The sequence below is a fragment of the Pelobates fuscus genome, chromosome 1, assembly GCF_036172605.1.
Source record: "Pelobates fuscus isolate aPelFus1 chromosome 1, aPelFus1.pri, whole genome shotgun sequence".
Lineage (NCBI taxonomy): Eukaryota > Metazoa > Chordata > Amphibia > Anura > Pelobatidae > Pelobates > Pelobates fuscus.
The window spans coordinates 284,214,312-284,235,801 of record NC_086317.1 but is presented as its reverse complement, the minus strand read 5'-3'; positions in this window follow the sequence as shown (position 1 = coordinate 284,235,801).

Sequence of the window (21,490 nt, the reverse complement as noted above, 5' to 3'; positions counted from 1 at the left end):
AATTACATAAATAATTTCATAAATATACATGTAGACTTCAAATATATAAATATGTATATATATTTAAATTCTACGTGCATATTTATGTAATATTTTTTACATAATTAAGTAATTGTATTGATTGCAATTTGGGGTACCTGCCTGACAACCCAGGCCGAAAGTCCAGAGAATTTGATTTGCTAGCACTATATTTAACCCTGTAACTTTCCAAGACACCCAAAACCTGAACATGGGGGGTACTGTTATACTCGGGAGACTTTGCTGAACACAAATATTAGTGTTTTAAAACAGTAAAACATATCACAGCGATGATATTGTCAGTGAAAGTGAGGTTTTTTGCATTTTTCACACACAAACTGCACTTTTACTGATGATATCATTGTTGTGATGCATTTTACTTTGAAACACTAATATTTGTTTTCAGCAAAGTCTCCTGAGTATAACAGTACCCCCATGTACAGGTTTTGAAAGTTACACGGTCAAATATAAGGCCGGTCTTTCCCATTGAAATCTGCCAGATTGGTTATGTTGCCTTTGAGAGCGTATGGTAGCCCAGAATTACCCCCATGAGGGCATATCATTTGCAAAAGAAGACAACCCAAGGTATTGCAAATGGGGTATATTCAGGGGTATGTTCGGTATTTTTTAGTAGCCACTTAGTCACAAACACTGGCCAAAGATAGCTTTTGGTATTTTGAATACACAAACAAATATAAATTAGAACTTTGGCCAGTGTTTGTGAGTAAGTGGCTTCTAAAAAAGACTGAACATACCCCATATTGACTACCCTGGGTTGTCTACTTTTCAAAAATATATGGTTTGATGGGCGTAAGTTACATTGGATGGCTTCAAAAATGTCCAAAATAGAAATAGGAATAGGACAGGGTGCATGATGACCAGCTGTAAAAATTTCATGTTGGAAAACTAAAATGCGCACCCTCCAAATAAGGTCTTTTAGCCCCCAGAGAACCCTACACACCTATACATGGGTGGTATCACTGTACTCAGGAGATGTTGCTGAAAACAAGTTGGGATGTTATTATTTGGCAGTAAGCTTTAAAGTTCTCAGTACATGTATTCTTAAATTGCTATGTGTGTGAAAAAAAATCACCAATTATTATTATTTTTTTTTTTAATTTGGCATAGATTGGTGGTAAAGTGATTGCATTAAAAGAGTCAAAATACCCCTAGTTTAATACATTAGGTTGTCTTATTTAAAATATATATATATACATGTGAAGGTTATTCAGGGATTCCTGACAGATATCAGTGTTAAAATGTAAGTGGCATTCATTTTGAAAACAAATTGTTTGGAAATAGCAAAGTGCTACTTGTACTTATAGCCCTATAACTTGAAAAAAAAGCTAAGTACATAGTAACATTGAGTATTTCTAAACTCAGGACAAAATTTAGAAACTATTTAGCATGGGTGTTTTTTTGGCAGTTGTAGATGCGTAACAAATTTGTCGGTCAAAGCTAGAAAAAGTGTGTTTTTTTACATTTTTTCATCATATTTTATCATTTTTTTTTATAGTAAATTATATGATATGATGGAAATAATGGTATCTTTAGAAAGACAATTTAATGGCGAGAAAATCGGTATATAATATGTGTAAGTTCAGTAAATGAGAAAGAGGAAAATTACAGCTAAACACAAACACCATAGAAATGTAAAAACAGCCCTGGTCCCAAATGGTAAGGAAATTGAAAAGCGGTCTGGCCACTAAGGGGTTAAACACAGCATTATGTTTTGCACATTGTCTTGGAAAAAGTCCCATTTAGAGGTCTGAAATATTGCTTGTTTTGTTTGCTTTTTTCCTGCATTTTACAATAAAGTGGTGGTTGTTACCTTACAAGACCCCAGAGTGCTTTCTGTCAAGTTTATTTATTTATGTGGCTGGCGTACAGCACCGTAGCAAATATTAATTGGAGACATAAAGTGCAAAGCCCAAGTTACAGTTATATGTAATATGAAATATTTAGGACACTGACACTATTTTCATAATTTTGGCTCTATACGCCACTACAATGGATTTAAAAAAAACAACCAAGATGCAATTGAAGTGCAGACTTTCAGGTTTAATTCAAGAGGCTGAACAAAAATATTGTACGAAACTTTTATCAATTGCAACCATTTTTATACACAGTACCCTTATTTCAGGGGCTCAAATGTAATTGTTCAAATTAACAAATTAGAAATAAAATGTTAATATTTAATACTTTGTCAAGAATCCTTTTCATGCAATGACTGTTTGAAGTCTGGAATGCATGGACATTACCAAACGCAGGTTTTCCTCCTTTGTGATGCTTTGCCCGGCCTTTACTGCAACTTTGTTTGTTTGTGGGTCTTTCTGCCTTAACCCCTTGACGACCGATTACGGTTCAGGACCGTCATCGGAAACATACATACGTGATCGCCGTCGGTCCCCTGGTGGCGATCAGCGTTCCTCCAGGTCCAGGGGGATTGCCTGTCTGCCCAGGCAGTCTCCCTGCAGCAGATCAGGACCCCGCGGCCACGTGATCCACTCGAAATCACTCAATAGGTGCCTGTGTATCTGCTTGCAGAGGGACTGTCTGTGCTGACAGGCAGTCTCCCTGCAACTGAAAAATACTAAAATAAAGTAAAAAATCAATTAGTGTAAAAAATATAAAAATATGTGTATATATATATATATATATATATATATATATAAGATATATATACATGTATTATATCTATATGTAATATGTATATATATCTTATATACATAATGTCAATCTAAGTGTATTTTTATATTTATATATACGTATATTAATATAAAAATACACTTATATTTAAATTATACACGTATATACAATATATATATATAATAACTATGTATATTGTATATATTTATTATTATAAATTTTAAATAATATGTTAATAAAAATAAATTTCAAAAAGTAAACATAATTTTTAATAATTAAAAAATAATATATATATGTAATTTTATTCTAACAGTATTTTGATATTTATATCGAAATACACGTAGAATGTAATGATATATATATATATATATATATATATGTATAAATAAATAAAAATAATACGAAATATACATATGTCCATATACATAATTACATAAATAATTTCATAAATATACACGTAGATGTTAAATATGTTATATTTTTACCTAATTAAGTAATTTTAATGACTGCAATTTGAGGGAGATGTCTGACAACCCAGGCCGAAGGTCCAGAGAATTGTATTTGCAAGCACTGTTAACCCTGTAACTTTCCAAGACACCCAAAAACCTGTACATGGGTGTATTGTTTTATTCCGGAGACTTCGCTGAACACAAATATTAGTGTTTCAAAACAGTAAAACCTATCACGAGGGGGGCGGAGTTAACAGCCGAGCTGGAAAGTCGCATAGCACATGGGCTCTTGCTGTACTAGCCAAAAAAGCATTAAAAATAGCCGTTTGCCACCTCCAAACCGGCAACCTTTCAGCTCAAGAGAGCGCCAGGCACTTCGCCATCAAGATGGGGCGTAAAACGAAGAAGCCGAGACCGGATAAACCGAGACAGGGCCCCAACATCGCGGAACTCTTGCGACAAACGCAGGGGGCGCCAGGGCCCAAAATGGCCGCTTACCCTGAGACCTTCTCCGAACTTTCGGATGATTTCTCCTCTGGGGAGGAAACACCAGACTTACCCCAGATGGCAGCGCCAAAGCAGAATGCCCGGGTAACGGACACCTCACCGGTGACAACGGCGGTTCTCAAGTCCCTGCTAGCCGACCTCCAACGGACTCTACAAATGGACGTGGCGTCCCTCCGGGCCGACATCCACGGCCTAACAGGAAGAATCGGAACCCTGGAGGCATCGACTACTACCCACACGGCACAGATAGCTGCACTACAGCGAGAGGTACAGGGCCTCAAAAGCCAGAATGAAAGGCATGAGAGCCAGTTCGCAGCAATAGAGGACGCAAGACGGGCCAAGAACTTAAAAATCAGAGGCATCCCGGAAGATATCCTGGCCGCGGAGCTCCCACACATGCTGAGGCGGCTATTAACGGCACTGTTACCGCCGCGACAAGCCAAAACAGCGCAGCTGGACGGCTTCTTCCGAGCCCCGAAACCAGCAAAGGCACCTACCACGGCATCCCGAGACCTCATCATACGCTTCCAGCACCACAAGGATAAGATGGCGGTCGTGGCAGTGACCAGGGAATGCTCCCCTTATAAATTTGAGTCGATGTCTCTCTCGTTCTACGCTGATTTGACCGGTAGTACACTCGCTTGGCGCCGGTCATTCAAGCCATTTACCAAGCTGCTGCAACAGCAAGAAATACCATACAGATGGCTGAAAACACGCGCCATATGGCTCCAGAAGGGTGAGACCAAATACACAATAAGCTCCCTTGAAGATGCAGCAGCTTTGCTACACACCCTGGGCCTGCCTAGACTCTCTTCAACCTACGGCGAACCAAACAGGGCCTACTTCGACCCACCAGTAGAATCCTGACCGGGTGCAACCCTTTGTCCCACGCAGAGCGGAACGGGATCGAGTTGAGGCTACAGCAACATGAAGCAGCCAAGCCCCAATAAGGACACTTCGTTAACCCATTGTTCTCTCTTTATTTTGTTATGCGTTATGATGTTTTTTACCGTTAGCTAATCCATGTACAGTTGCCGACTGGACGAGACACTACACCCCTACCTCCTCCGACTGACTGGCGTATAAGCCATGATCCACCTCCCTCCCCCCCGCTTGACAGGTTCACAACGAAGAGCACGCGACAACACCTGACACAGCCCGGTGTAATACACACAGCGAGACATAACAGGACAGGACCTTACCGTGTAGGGAACCTGCCCCCTGCACACTACTCACAATAAGGTACGGCCCGAATAGATCCACGCACATACTACGAACCGATCAGAGACCCACTGCCACGACTGACCTCAGACCACATAAAGGCTATACCTGGCCAAGGAACCTAAACGGGACGACAAGTCCCCACCACTATACCGGGCACATACCCCTAGCTATGAGATACCACTTACTAGGCTGCGACTAAAATATAAAAAGTGCAAGAATTGACAGGCCACACAAATGTTAATGAATATTGATGTATTATTCTCTGGCACAAGCTGTTGTGGCTGTGCAATAATATATGTTCTTCTATGCACGGTCAAAATAAAGAATTTAAAAAAAAGAAAAAAAAACCTATCACAGTGATGATATTGTCAGTGAAAGTGATGTTTTTTGCATTTTTCACACACAAACGGCACTTTCACTGATGATATTATTGCTGTGATACATTTTACTGTTCTGATACACTAATATTTCTGTTCAGCGAAGTCTCCTGAGTATAACAGTACCCCACATGTAGAGGTTTTATAGTGTTTGTGAAAGTTACAGGGTCAAGTATAAGGCTTGATTATACTTTTTTTTTTTTTATTGAAATTTATCAGATTGGTTAGGTTGCCTTTGAGAATGTATGGTAGTCCAGGAATGAGAATTACCCACACGATTGCATACCATTTGCAAAAGAAGACAACCCAAGGTATTGCAAATGGGGTATGTTCAGACTTTTTTTTTTTTTTTTTTTTTTTTTAAGGATTCTGACTATTTTTTATTTTTTTTTTAAATTCAAGGTTTATTTGCATAGTTTTTACATACAGCAGTAGAGACAAATATGTGTATCAAGAGTAATCTGTAGCTTTACAATTACACGGTACAGCACATTGTTTGATAACATAACAGAAAATAATATGAGGCTACTGCACATTTAACCTGAGTATGTCTCAGTGTATGTCAGTCTCAATACGTTATTTTAATTTAGGTCCGAATAGCACAGCAGTGTCAAGTCTTGGCATTGGTTTAATAACCAGTTATGTCAGGCGGTTCTGGTTTTGGTGGAGTTAAAAGTGGTAGGTTCTGTTACGTGTAGTCAGGGATTAATTATGTTTTGTTTGCTGGGTGCTGTTGGCTCATGATAGTAAGACGGTACATTTAGGCCTTGTAGCAGAGCCTATTACATCTTAAGGTGACTATCTAGTATATCCAGCCTACTCGGTCTATGTCAACGTCCTCGAGTTGTTAGCCTAAGGCAGTAGAAACCTCTGTTTAATTTTAAAGCATTAGAGAGGTTGTAGTAGTCACTAGTGGCACAGGTTTCCAGTGTTTGTTTGGGCCGTTCGGTCCATCATTGCCTGTATGCTGGTTCAGAGCCAAATTAAGTACATTTGGTCAAACAGTAATGACATAAGACTGTGCAAAGCGTAGTATAGGTCACGTCATGTGTTGTAACAAAGTTGTTCCCTCCTTCCAAAAGGGGGAGACATAAAAAGGGAAAAAGGGCCTATGTGAAGTCGCCATTTAATCACCAGTGGGAGTGTCTCCCAGCGGTCTAAAAGGGCCTTGTGCCGTGCACGCGCGGCCGGGCATAGTAATACACCCTGAAGTTGTAAAAGGAAAAAAGTAAGGTGGTGGCATTACAGATATGGAACAGGTCTCCTCCCCGCCCCACCCCATTCAGGCATGGCCGTCCATGACAGTCAGGTGTAAACAAGCAATATATCTTACAATGTGTGTCTTAGCTCGTATCCGTGTGCTGTGTTTAAGCGATAGGCCTTATATAACAACTGTAGCGTTAACAGCGTATTCATTTTTATAACAAGGTTATATAGAGCAGTTAAACTAATAGTACATGAGCAGTACAGTTAAAGCTACAAATGTGTAGAACGCATTGTAATAGCCTGGCTTAATATATAATAAAGCTATCTAATTGTAATATAATATATATCAAGCTGTTTTCGGTACAGTGCAGTTATTGTAAGAATGTAGTATTAACAACTTTGACTCTCGTAGCCACAACAGAGCTGGACTGTTCTCAATGTCTGTTCGCTGGGGGTTGTTCATTGCGCAACTGCCCTGCAATCCTTAGGCCGCTGGGCCTCTGTCTGTCCACCCTGCAACAACCCCAGTCCATCTCCAGGGCCCTCCGTAGCTTTGTGGGCACTCGGGAGCAGGGGCGGTCCATTCGACTCCCACACCTAGAGTCCACGGGCCCCTCTCTCCCTGCACCTCCCCATCGCCACCCAGTGCCCTAGACTCAAAGGCGTGCGCCGCCCTCAGTCTCACCCGGTGCCGGCCACTTGCTTGGAGCCGGCGTGCACCCCCCCGGCCACCGGTCTGCCAGAGGGGGTCGCGCAGACCTGCCCCACCGGGCTCACAGCATCAGGGACATGGCCCTCTGGGGACCCCACATACCCATGGGCCAGGGCACCCACACCTCCAGCGGGCCGGCAGTCCCCGCAGGGGATCCATCAAGTGCTCAGCTGTGCCCAAGTCCATTTGGGCGGTCTCAAATGGTCCTCCGACCCAGCAGCAGTGCCTTTGTGGAGTATTTGCCAGTGTTAGGTAATTGCTGTGTGTATGATTGGGTTGAGATAATAGATTGACTCAGCCATTGCACCTTGTGGTGAACCCTCTGTATTTACTCTTGTGAAGTCTTCTCTTTATGGTAGACTTGGATAATGATATACCTTCATCCTGGAGAGTGTTCTTCACATGGCTGGATGTTGTGAAGGTGTTTTTCTTTACCATGGAAAGAATCCTATGATCATCCACCACTGATTTCCATGGACGTCCAGGCCTTTGTGTGTTCCAGAGATCACCAGGGCGTTGTTGTTTTTCTCAGAATGTACAAAACGGTGTATTTAGCCACTCCTAATTTTGTGCTCTCTCTTTTTTTTTCTGGATAACGTGTTTCATTGTTGCAGTGCAAGCTCCTCTGAAAACAAGTTGCAGGTTCACAGCAACAGTTTCCAAATATGAATGCCACACCTGGAATCAACTCCAGACTTTTTATCTGCTTACCTAATGAAGAAATAACAAAGGAATAGCCCACACCTGGCTATGGAACAGCTTATTTTAGCCTTGAACTGCAGAGAGCCCCAGATGGAATTTCTTCCCCAAATAAGTGGGTTAATATCATAAGAGCAGACATTAGGCTGTTAGAGTAGGACCTGCCAAAGATGGGGTACATTGACGTTGTGGCAGGCTTATGCAATGTATGATCATATTATGTAACTAAACCCCCATTATTTTTGCCTAGATTAGGTGTTGTTTAAAAAGAACTAATACAAATCTGTGAGCTGTGAAGTTGCTGTTTAGTGGATAAGTGAGTGCGCTGGATCTTGTGTATTGTATAAATTGGCCCCCAGCAGCACCCCATTTATGCATGTTCAGGTAAGTGCAACCCCCTGGTTTCATATATAGATATATATAAAATCTTAATAAGGATTGCGTAACAGAAACTAGATTTTGAATCTTTATTTAGATTAAAGTCTCTATATTCAGTTTCTGGCAGTTATTTTGATCAAAGAAATATTTCGAGATGCAAATCCACTTTCACCACATTACGATTATATTTGATTGTCATTATTATATATATTTTTGAACTGTATCTTGGGAAAGAATTGTATCTTGACTTACATGCACATTTATTACATGCGGGATTGCAAGGTACCCTAAAGTGGTTGGGTTTTTGTTTGACATTGAATTATGAATCTATGCAAAAACAATGTTACACAATTCATCTTTTTTACTAGTCAGGATTCGGAACTGATACTGAAAACAAAAAGGTTCCTACGTATATAACATGTTTCAGATGCAATAATTGTAAAGTGTGGAATTTCCTGTGGTTTCTGAATTTTCTCATCATCATAGTGGTTGAAAGCAATGATAAAAACAAGAAATACAAAAAAATGTTACAACAAACTTATATTTGTGTCCATGTTAAATATCAATATATAAAGATAATATATGTTATTTTAACTACTAGTCCACTGTGCCAATATGAAATCAGCAGGGCCGGTGCAAAGATATTTGGGTAAATAGGCGAATATGCATTTTTCCCTCCCTCTCTTCCCTCTTTTCCCTGTCCCTTGGTGTTTCTCTCCCCTCCCTGTCCCTAGGTGCAACCCCCCACCACCTTAGTGGTCACACTCCCCTTTCTGATGTGCCTCCTACCTCTCTTGTAGCATTGCTGAGCGGAGCAGATCCTCTACAGGAGCTTCAGTTTTCTGTACCCGGCTGGACTGACAGGAAGTGCTCTCTCAGTGAGCATCTCCTGTCAGTCTGGCCGGGTACAGGAAACAGAAGCTCCTGTATTGCGCTCCGCTCCGCTCCGTCACTTTACAGACACACACACTCACAGACAAGCACACACACTCACACATACACTTACAGACACACACACTCACAAACACATACACACACACTCACACATACACTTACAGACACACACACTCACAGACAAACACATACACACACATACACTCACACGTACACTTACAAACACACACAAATTATTAATATTAAATGTCCACCCAGCCTCCCTACCTGGAGAGCTGGCGTGGATCTGTCCCTGGGGTCCAGTGGAGCTTCAGTGCGGCAGGCGGCTGAGTTCCTGTCAGAGGCGGCGAGGGAGCTCTAACCTCTCTGCTCTGCTCCCTCGCGGGCTGTCTACTGATGCCGGGAGCCGGAATATGACATCATATTCTGGCTCCCACGGCATCAGCAAACGGCACACAAGGGAGCAGAGCAGAGAGGTTAGAGCTCCCTCGCCACCTCTGATAAGAACACAGCCGCGCCGGGGGTCCAGAAGGTGACTGAATTCTGAATTATTGCGCCCACAGAGCCTTATGGACACGCCGTCCCTGGAAATCAGAGGAATAAATTAGACTCTATGAAGCCCCTGTGCCCCTCTGATTTTAAGAATGTATTCATCAGACTTACCAGATGGTGGCAAGTTATGCCTTTTTAACAATTTTCTTTTGAACACAATAATGCAAAAAAAAACATATGGTCACATAATCATTATTTTTTTGTCTTAACTACCACAAGCTGACCATCATCTGTTCCCTCAATGCCAGTTGTACTCCCTACAATTCTTAATTCCTTATCTATTATGGAGATCATAATTTCACAAACACATAACAAAAACATAACAACAAGAACTGACACCATCCAGTGCAGGATGGTTTATATGTATACTGATATATAAAATAAACTGATCAGACACATCATCAAAACCACCTAACTAATATTGTGTAGGCCCCCCTCATTCTTCCAAAACAGTTCTGATGCATTGAGGCATGGAATCCAGCTCCATATACCTCTGAATGTGTCCTGTGGTATCTGGCACCAATACATAGCAAAATATTCTTTAAGTCCTGCAAGTTGGGGCCTTTATGGATCGGATTTGTTGTTCCAGCACATTTTCATAGATGCTCAATCGGATTAAATCTGGGGAATTTGGAGACCAAAGGCAACACCTTGAACTATTTTTCATGTTCGTCGAACCATTCTTGCACAATTTTGCAGGGTGCATTATCCTGCTGGAAGAGGCCATTGCCATCAGTGGACACCTTTGCCATGAATGGGTGTGCGTGGTCTGCAACAATCTCTAGGTCAGTGTTACGAGTCAAAGTAACATCCACATGAATGCCAGGACCCAAGGTTTCTCAATGGGACATTGTCTCCATAGTGCATCCTGTTGCCATCTCTTCCTCAGTTAAATGATGCACACACACCTGGACATCCACCTGATCTAAAAGAAAATGTGATTCATCAGACTTCTTCCATTGCACCCTAGTGCAATGCTGATGCGCATGTTATCATGGGCATTCTGACTGACCTGCAGCAAAATGCGATGCACTGTGTGGTGCTACAGAAGCTCTTCTATGTGATCGGACCAGACGGGCTAGTCTTCCCTTCCCACATGTATCAATTAACCTTGGGCGCGCCGGTTGTCATTCCTTACATCACTTTTGATAGTTACTAACCACTATATACCTGGAACAACCCCAGATGCTCTGGCCCAGTCGTTTAGCCATTACTACTTGGCCCTTGTCAAAGTCACTCAGATCTTTTCACTTGCCTGTTTTGTATGCTTCCAACACATGAAATACAAAAAACTGACTGTTCACTGGCTGCCTAAAATATCTCATCCATTGACATAATCAATAATGTTGTGGTTGAAAAGTGTATATAATCTATTCTATGACCATATGGTTTATAAACACAATGGAAATAATCATGCAAGCATGAGAAGCTGAATAACATTAAAATTAAACAAGCCAATGCTTCTCAATGAGGATTGGTAAGGTCAGTGTTTTGTGTACCGACAAGGTTTTACTACAATCTTGTTTAATATCTTGGAAGATGATGTAGGTTTATGAACAATTCATATCTGTTCACATCCACCTGTGTTTCATTCATGCTGCCGTTCCATACGTTACCATGTCCATGGACGTCTTTGTCAGATATTGTGCCTTGACTCATTTTATTAGTGCTAAGATAGTCACTGGATAATTTGATGTTGGGCAATTTTTTTAAAATCAAAATTGTCCATGGAATGTGTTCCTCATGAGCACACATAAAATGGTGATGATGGACGTGTAATGGTCGCACGGCACCTTTCCCTCAGCCTTGCCTCTAGGACATTCCACCCCCTCATGAGCACACATAAAATGGTGATGATGGACGTGTAATGGTTGCACGGCACCTTTCCCTCAGCCTTGCCTCTAGGACATTCCACCCCCTGCTGTAATGTCATGGAAAGATGATCGAGCTGCAGGGAGAATTTGGCCTTGGCACAGGATGTAAAATTAATCAATCTTTCTTTCTTTCTTCATATGCATCTCTGTTTTCAGTGTGTCTACACTTTTTTTTTTCTTTTTTAAGAATTTATGAAATGTTTTTATTATCAATGTTGCTAGGGATCCAGCATCCACAAAAGGTGCTTGAAGATTTTCTGATGAGCATGCTGGGGGTGAGCAGCAGTTGCTAGGTGTGCGGATTGGTTCCCCTTGAACAAGTTGGCTTTTACCTAGTCTTCTAATCAAGACCCACCAAAGACAACTAGGGTGCAAGCGTTAAGGGTAACTATAGCCAGTGGATACGTGTAATGTACACAACATTGACACATATCTTGAAAACCTTCTTCAGTGTATTAGGCCTAGGAATTGAAGCTATTTAGAATGAAGGACAGTTCACTGTTTCTGCACCTGCACCCTTTTTGTTAAAAAAAGTCAAACAGAAACAATAAAACCTTGCAGATGAAAAAGTAGAACTAATGTGGCCTGCCCTGACCAGTCATTCAACAACCAGTATTATTCCACAGGCAGACACCAGTCAGTTATCCGCCTGAATCAAGGGGGGGGGAAGATATATATATATTAGTAGAGCTTGGAATTACATAAATTGAATATTTAGAGATGAAAAAGCTTACCATCTGTGAAAATTTGAGGTAGGCAGATATGTATTGTCTTTCCTAAGGACACTTACTGGTGAGGTGGTCTAAACCTGTGTTTTCTGGTTCTAAGGCTACTACTAGATAACAAATTAAACTGGTGTGGTGGATGCAATGTAGTCCAAGAAGCTACATTTTGTTCTTTAAAGCAGACAACTCCAATGTATTGTCTTTTTAATGTACTAATGCAGTTAACTTATGAATGAAATTTGATTTGTCGGAATTGATCGTAAAACTTGGATGAGCCATATTGAACAAACAATTTTTTATTTTTTTTGTGCACGTGTTTAGTACTTAGTTCAAGTATTCTGTCTGTCTTTTTCTCTCTCTCATCTGCCCACTCGCCTTATTCTAAATCTGTATTTCTTGAGGGGTTTGGCACTTTGTGACAGAGAGAGAACATGTTACTCTGACACATGATTTTAAAGGTGTCAATTTCAAATGTGATTAGATGCTTATTTTATAGTTCTTTCAGAGAATGAGATTCAGAAGATTATGAGGAATATATTTTATTGACAAGGGACAATCCTAGCAAATAGATTATAGCTCAGCATCAACCATACTTATCATATTGATTAATTAAACATCATCCTATTCCACTCATATTTCTCTCAATAAGGGTCTAGTTAAACCATAAAGCGGTTGAGCCAGTCCTCTCTGTCTGTGGCTTATGCAAATGTTATGATTTAAAAAAAAAAAAAAATTACAGAAATAATTTAACATCCCGAAGGCATTCTTAACTTATTCCTTACTGTATGCACTAAGTAACTGAAAAGTGATCTCCAATAATTGCATACAACTTTACAATGCCCTTAAGTTGCTCTCATTTGGGAAAGGCCCTGCAAGAAGCAATCTAAGTGGCCCTACCAGCAGATATATAAAACAAGGATAACCACAAATTAACCCTCTCAGTGATACAGGGCTTTAAGAAAGTAAGTAAATAAAATTACACTACTGGTGAATCCCATGATCATGATAGAAACTAGATGGGGGAGAAGAGATTACGTATTCTTCATTCAATGTGTATAATGTAGGAGTTACATTATAACAAATGGGAGGCTTAAGGACGCTCTACAATCCAGATAGGAGTCATGTGACTTCTACATCCTCTATTCTAAAATGTGCTGTGAGTAGATATTCCAGGGACAAAATCAAGCTGGGTTTCTGAAGATCCCAAGTAGCCCTGGAAGACCATATAGATAGTATTATTCCTCAAAAATAAATAGCCAAAAACATTGTCACAGTTAGGAATCGGGCTTTAAGTCCAAAGAGAACTAAATAAATCAAGCTAAAACACTGCATATACAGGCTCCTTGCACCATGACTGTCAGGATCCCGCGGGCGGCTGTAAGGGGAGGCTGCAATCTGCTTGCAGCACTTACCCTCAGTTCTTCGCCGCCCATGGTCTCCTCTTCCCCTACCTGTTGGCGAGCGGCGTAATCACAGCCCCGGACGGCGCTCGCATCCTCCTTCTCGTCTCCCAGCGGCAGCATGTATAACGCTGCATGCTGGGAGAACGCGCATTCATATAACCGCCGGGGTCAGCCACGTGACCCGGCGTTAAAGTCACAGCACTACAATCACAGTGGGAAGTATAGATATCTCCCACGTGTGATTGTTAATTCTGATTGGAAATTATCCAATCAGAATTAAACACAGGATTTATATACTTACCTTTCCTGTCTCTCAGTGCCCTGTTGTGGTCTTTGCTTCCTAGTATTGCTACTGAAACTTGTGCTTCTGGTTACCTACTCTCTGTCTTGTTTATCTGACTTTGTGACTTTCTCCTACCCTTTGACCTCGGCTTGTTTCTCGTTATTCTGTCTTCTGGTTCCCCTTCCTCGGCTTGTCTCCTGACTATTCTTTGTGTGCTTAGCCCGGCCACTCTAAGGTCCGGTACAGCGCCTTTTCTGTGTGTGTGTTAGCGTGTTTGGTTCCCCGAATCGTGACAATTACTTCTTCAAAAGATTAAAGTGGACATGGTGCTTAGAGAGTTATCACCTGCAACTTTAGCTTGTGCTTTTTGTTGTATTGATCATGCCCCTGAACTCTTACTGCTCAATGCTCTGTCATTTGACCCAGGCAAAAAATAGGGGGAAACCCAAGCACAAACTCTGAAACAGGAGGACTTCTCAAGAAGAAACATGAAGGGCCCTGTGATGGTAGTCACCATTACCTGGACCTTCAGACAGACTATTTATGTAGGTTGTTGGACCTTTCTTATGTTTTAGTCACCCTGTACCCATTATAGGTGCATGGTGTGTGTAATGTAATTGTTTATAATGTGTGTGTGTGTGTGTGTACTATTAAATGTTTTGCCTGCTCTCCTGTACTGCTGAGGATTGCCACCAACTAGGTGGTGTGCTCTGGAATATAAAGTGGTGGAGTGACACTCTTATGGGTGAGGTATGTGAGGTCATGTGTAATTGATATATGTTTCTTTGTTGTAGTGGCTGCAATTTTTCAGAGGTAAATGAAGAGTTAAGCACAATATGAACCTCTGTGTCTTGAAAGATTATTGATCAGTGACACTGCAGGGACATGATCCCTACACCATAACTGCTTCATAAAGCTAAGGCTGTTTTGTTTCAATAAAGGAAGTGTGCCCCATACTTTAATTCTATAGGTAAGATATATATATATATGGCCCAGAACATACCACTAGATGCTAATTTAGGTTTGGAGGGTAGCTGACAGAAGCTTTCTTGTTCCAGAAGGATGTCTGGCTGCAAGAGTTGTGCTTTCCCAAGTCCTGCATGTACTTTAACAGCATGTGACTATTCATAATGCATCCTACAGTGCAAGCCAGTTGCTGTTCTGATCTTAATGTAGGAAGCACCATGCGTCTGCCTTGCACCACTAGACAGCATGTACAAGCCCTCCCAGAAAACATCACAGAAAGAGTTCCCATTTTTTAACAGAAATTTGGAAAAGTGCAAGCATGATATCATGATATTCGGAGCTTCAGTTTGTTAGTTTATTAGAACTAGGAATTGAAGCTATTTGGAATGAAGGACAGTTCACTGTTTCTGCACCTGCACCCTTTTTTGTTAAAAAAAAGTCAAACAGAAACAATAAAAACTTGCAGAAGAAAAAGTAGAACCAATGTGGCCTGCCCTCACCAGTCACACTTTACAGAGCTCTCAACCACCACCTTCCCCAAAAAGACTATGATCACCAATTTATTTCCCCCTCCAGACCATGTCCCCCACCTCAGCACACTATCCAGCGGTCCCAGGTATATCAGCGCACCGGAGTAAACCTACAGAGGCATGGCGCGCCTGATCAGGAGCAACCAGAAAACCACTTGGAATTCCAGATCGAAACACAGAGTTCCTGCGATCCAGTAAAACTTCTTCAAGGGTGCGCTCAGTCCCAGGAACAACAAATAGAGTGTTAATTAGAGGGGTGTCATGGGAGGTGTTGAGGCATTAAAAAGTACAAGAATGGGCTCTTCAGGGGCTATCCGAGGATGCTGGCATGGGAATCTCAGTTTTTCTATATCTAAATGTTATTAGGCGCCAAAGTATCTGGTCAGGTTTTTCTTCACCTTACACTAAGTCTCGGCTAGTGTTTGGGTTAGACAGCTATAATCACTCAGCTATAATCGCTAAGCCATGATCACTAAAGGGGGAAATAGAGTCTTTGGCTGCAGCACTCCCTTACAAGTATGCCATCACACCCGTTATATATACTTTTAATAATTAATAATTAATAATAATAATAATAATAATAATGTACTGGGTGACTGAGACATGAGACCTTGTTTATGGCAACCAAACCATGATCGGGATATAAAATACCGTACTGTAATGGAACCATTTGAGACTATTTCTGAATTGTCTGCATTTGTTTTCTGCCTTGATTTATCCAGCTGATCATAAAAATAGAAGTAAAGAACATTATGTTTATATGCTATACTAATGTGCCAGTAGAAGACAATTACTCCTCTGTGCTAATACTTTACAGTTTAGCTGTTGTTCATGCGCTTAACAGAATGAGTGGTCTACCGCAGGTTGCCAATTTTTGGGATGTTTATTCCATGACAATCTTCATTCATTACCTGGACCGAATCCATACAAAGCTTTTTCTCCTCTAAATGCTGTTTCAAAAAGCTGTGCCTGTTTCACAGCTCATCAAACCATTTCCATCTAGAGCAATCAGGACCAAAAATGTGTGAGGTGAGACAAACAATTACATGTCTTATCAGCCAACGCTTTATCATTCTTTTATAAAATACAAGGTTCACTGCTTAGTTATTTTCTACATCTCATTGCTCGCTAAACACCTTTATCAATGGTGAGATTTCACCCCTTTGCAGTACTCATGCATAATCATGGGGGAACCTAGATAGGATAATCTTGTTTTTTGTTTCGTGGAAAATTGAGTAATGTTAAATAGCAAAAATCAGCTCATAAAAATGGATGTTCTTCACATTTTAAAATAGGTAGCTTGATAGGAAGGTGCAGACATGTTTATGTATTACTAATTAAATATGTAATTTTTTTTTCTACCTTGTGTTAATTGTATTTTCTCAACAAGCCACTATTGGGAAAAAAAATTCAATTCAGCAAATAAAATATAAATAGGTTAACTCAAAATGCAATCTACTAGGAAACTTGCTTAAAGGGATACTATAGTGCTGGAATGCAAAATAGTAGCTCATTTGCACTTCCACCCCCCACGCCCCCCCTTCTCCTGCACTGGAAAGGTTACCCTTACTGTACTTACCCGATTTTAGCGCCAATGGTCATCGGCACTTGGTTGGCCTCCTGTCACCTGTCACCTAATGTGCATTGAAATTGAGTATCTGTGGGATGTGCTGGAACAACAAATCAAATCCATAGAGGCCCTACCTCACAACTTGCAGGACCATAAGGATCTGCTGCTAAAGTCTTGGTGCAAGATACCTCAGGACACATTCACAAGTCTTGTGAAGTCCATGCCATGACGCATCAGAGCAGGTGGTTTTAATGTTATAGTGGAAATATGCACCTTAACAAAATTAATGTATACAGTCAGTAGTTTACTTTAAATAATATAGGTATTTATAGCTGTAAACCACATTGGAGAAAATAAAAATTATGAATACAGGATGTGCATACTTCTGCCATCTGTCAGTCCTAGGATAACTTTCATAGAGTGCCTCTAAGGGAGCATTGTTTTTATAACAATCTGTTTTGGCTTTTTGGTTATTTGTGTAGTTCTTTTATATCACTGTTTGAGCTGTAGTCCCCCTGTGAGTATGAGCATCCTGTATTCATAATTTGTATTTTTTATTTTCTCCATAAAATGGTAGGCAACAATAAATACCTATCTTTTTTAAAGTAAACTACTGACAGTATAAATTCATTTAGTTGAGTGTGCGTTGTTCTACTATTTTTATTGTTTTACTATTTTTATTATTGACTTTTTTTTGAGAGCCAGGGACTCTCCTGGAGCTTGATGCACCTCTTCTAATTAATTGCCAGGGTATATAATTAACTTGGTTTTAATGTAATGGCTGATCAGTGCATATGAGCTTGTTGACATGGTTAACATGTTTCAAATGATTTATCTACAAACTTTGAAAAGTTTTTCCAATTTATTGTGATCATTTTGAAACTCTTATCCAAAATGATTACATCAAGGCCAAAGTTTGACGCGCTTAACTGTCACAAACATAGTTACATAGTTACATAGTTACATAGCTGAAAAGAGACTTGCGTCCATCAAGTTCAGCCTTCCTCACATATGCTTTTGCAGTTGATCCAAAAGAAGGCAAAAAAACCCAGTCTGAAGCGCTTCCAATTTTGCAACAAACTAGGAAAAAATTCCTTCTTGACCCCAAAATAGCAGTCAGATGTCAATCAGATATTACCCCACTAATTATATCCCTGTATGTTGTGTTTTTGCAAGTATTTATCCAATTGCAGTTTAATCATCTGTATAGACTCTGACAAAACCACCTCTTCAGGCAAAGAATTCCATATCCTTATTGCTATTACTGTAAAAAAAAAAAATTCTTTGCCTTAGATGAAATCTCCTTTCTTCAAGCCTATATGTGTGACCTTGTGTCCTATGTTTAGCCCTGTTTATGAATAGATTTCCAGATAATGGTTTGTACTGGCCCCGAATATATTTGTATAATGTTATCATATCCCCTCTCAGGCGCCGTTTTTCCAAACTAAAGAGATTTAAATGTTTTAACCTTTCTTCATAACTAAAATGCTCCATTCCTTTTATCAATTTTGTAGCTCGTCTCTGCACTTTTTCTAGTGCCAAGATATCTTTCTTTAGAACAGGTGCCCAAAATTGCACAGCATATTCAAGGTGTGGTCTTACCAGCGATTTATAAAGAGGCAAAATTATATTTTCATCTCGAGAATTTATGCCCCTATTTATACATGACAAAACCTTACTGGCCTTAGCAACGGCAGATTGACATTGCATATTGCTACCTAATTTATTGTCTATAACAATTCCCAAATCCTTCTCGTGTGTGGTTATCCCTAGTTCACTACCATTTAGGCTTGTGCATTCTTAACCATTTACGCTTGTGCATTCTTAACCCCGAAGTACATACATTTGCATTTTTCTATGTTAAATTTCATCTGCCATTTTAGTGCCCAGTCCCCCAATCTATCCAAATCCCTCTGCAGCAAGGCAATATCCTGCTCACATTTTATTACTTTACAAAGTTTTGTGTCATCTGCAAACACTGATACATGGCTTTCAATGCCAATTTCAAGATCATTTATAAATATGTTAAATAGAAGCGGTCCCAAAACAGAACCCTGAGGGACACCACTTACCACTTTTGTCCAGCTTGAAAATTTACCATTTATGACAACTCGATGTACTCTATACTTAAGCCAATGTTCTACCCAAGAACAAGAATATTCATCTAGACCAATTTATTTTAGTTTGAAGACTAACCTATTGTGAGGAACCGTATCAAATGCCTTGGCAAAATCCAAGTAGATCACATCCACTGCAACACCCTGATCTATATTTCTACTTACTTCTTCGTAGAATGCAATTAGGTTAGTTTGACATGACCTATGTTTCATAAAACCATGCTGATTATTGCTAATACCACAGTTCTTCCCAATGAATTCCTGAATATTATCCCTTAATAGCCGTTCAAATAATTTCCCAGTCACAGAAGTTAAGCTCACAGGTCTATAATTTCCAGGCAAGGATTTTGAACCCTTTTTAAATATAGGAACAACATCTGCCTTCCTCCAATCCTACGGTACAATACCTGAAACAAAAGAATCTTGAAAAATTAAATACAGAGGTTCACTTATATAGCTCCTTAAGTACTGTGTCCTGCAGCATTAGCACTCTTTTACCTACATATGGTAGGTAGCGTTCTCTTGGCATCTTCCAGATCCAATTCTTCCTTTAGAGTTCCATATAATGAATGATGCTTCTTCACACTATATAGCACATTTTCACTGCTCCAGTGGCGGTGTAGTTTACATGACATTGAGCATGTTCATGTGAGGCTTGAATATAGCTGCTCAACTATGGAAATCCCTTTCATGAAGCTCATGATACCTTGTACCTTGGAGACCTGTAGTGAGTGGTGCAACCAATGATATGTGAAGGGGGGGTCTTTTTTTCCCCAAACGTTTATTTTAAATATATTACATGTACAGAGCAACATTAAAAATGGCAATCATACATTCATAGGACACAAGATCCATGCAATATAGGCTAAAATATAGAAGTACAATCAGTGGGTAAATAGGATGTCTGAAGAAGTCCCAGAGTTTGTAGACGTAATCTTATCTAGATATTGAAGTATGCATAAGGTAAGTAACAGAGGGACACATCTCAGTGGTCATCAGGTATGATATATGACGATTAATTGAACTGGGTGAGTGAACAACAAAACAAATTAAACAAACATAACTTTTGCTGCCTGGGGAGCAAGGTTGGCAACCAATGCAATATATTAAGGCATATACACGTACTATATTGGTGTTAATTTAGGAAGATGTGGAAGCCATCCTTTGTGACTCTGTGGGGCCCTGAAGAAATGTCAACCATGATATCCATGTGTGTATAGTGTGAGTATTTGTGTATCAGTGAGAAGCATGTTTCCTCCATAATCTAACTTTTTACACCGAGGCCCTTAATAAGGGCAGGTAATTCTCTTTAAAAAGAGGAATAAGCTAATTCACTGCAGTCAGCAGATGCTTCAATAATATAGGAGGTAATCATTGTTTCGGGTGTAGGCGGGACTGTTACTCTCGTAATGAGGATGAGGTGAAGATCAAAGAGGCTTTACGTTTCCAAAAACATTGTATGATTGAGCATTGCTACCATATATTTGAGGCAGTTCCCTTAGATAGGTGGCATCTCCAGCACCTGTCAGAGGATGCAGGGAAGAGAGTGTGCAGCTGATATAATGCCATCGGGACAGCTTTTGATAGTTGCTTTCGTGTGTGGCCATGTTATGCGAAGACTTGTGAGTGAAGAGGAAACATTTTTCCCATTCCTTTATAGTTACATTGAGCTGTAATTCTTGCGCCCACTGGTGGTAACTTTGGGCAGTGCATTATTTTGTATGGTTTGAATTAAATTGTGTGATATGTTTTGCATTTATGCCTTGAGTGGAACAATGAGTCTCATATTTGATTTGAATGATGGTGTTTCTTATGCTTTCTGCAATCCAGAGCATCTCTGTGCAAATACGTGCATTATCTACCTCTCCAGGCTGGGCCATTGTTGCTCCTGGTAATAACATCACAATAATATCACTTACAGTTGATCGGAGTAGATTCAGTAGAGCTTTGGCTAGTGGTAAAGGTGGCATCCAATTAGAGTGGCACATGTAAAGTATTGTTTGCCTAAGGAGTTTTCATGGCTCTGTGCAGGACTTTATACATTTGTTAGCAAAGAGTAATGCTGAAATCTGAGTTCAGTAGTTGGTAGGGGTGTCCACATACCTTTAGCTTTACATAGTGTACATCTGCACTGCCTCAGTCAGTTCTCCCACTGTACTCAACAAACACTCACATTGCACTAGTTATTGACTTATATTGCTCAGAGCTCTAACCACATTGCACACTTCTCCCTAGCCACGTTGAAATCAATTCAGAAACATGTTTAAAAATGGGATCAGTTGTAGCAATGGAAACATAATGGATGGAAGGATAACCATAAAATGAAATGTTATAGACAGAACAGACTACAGGAAATG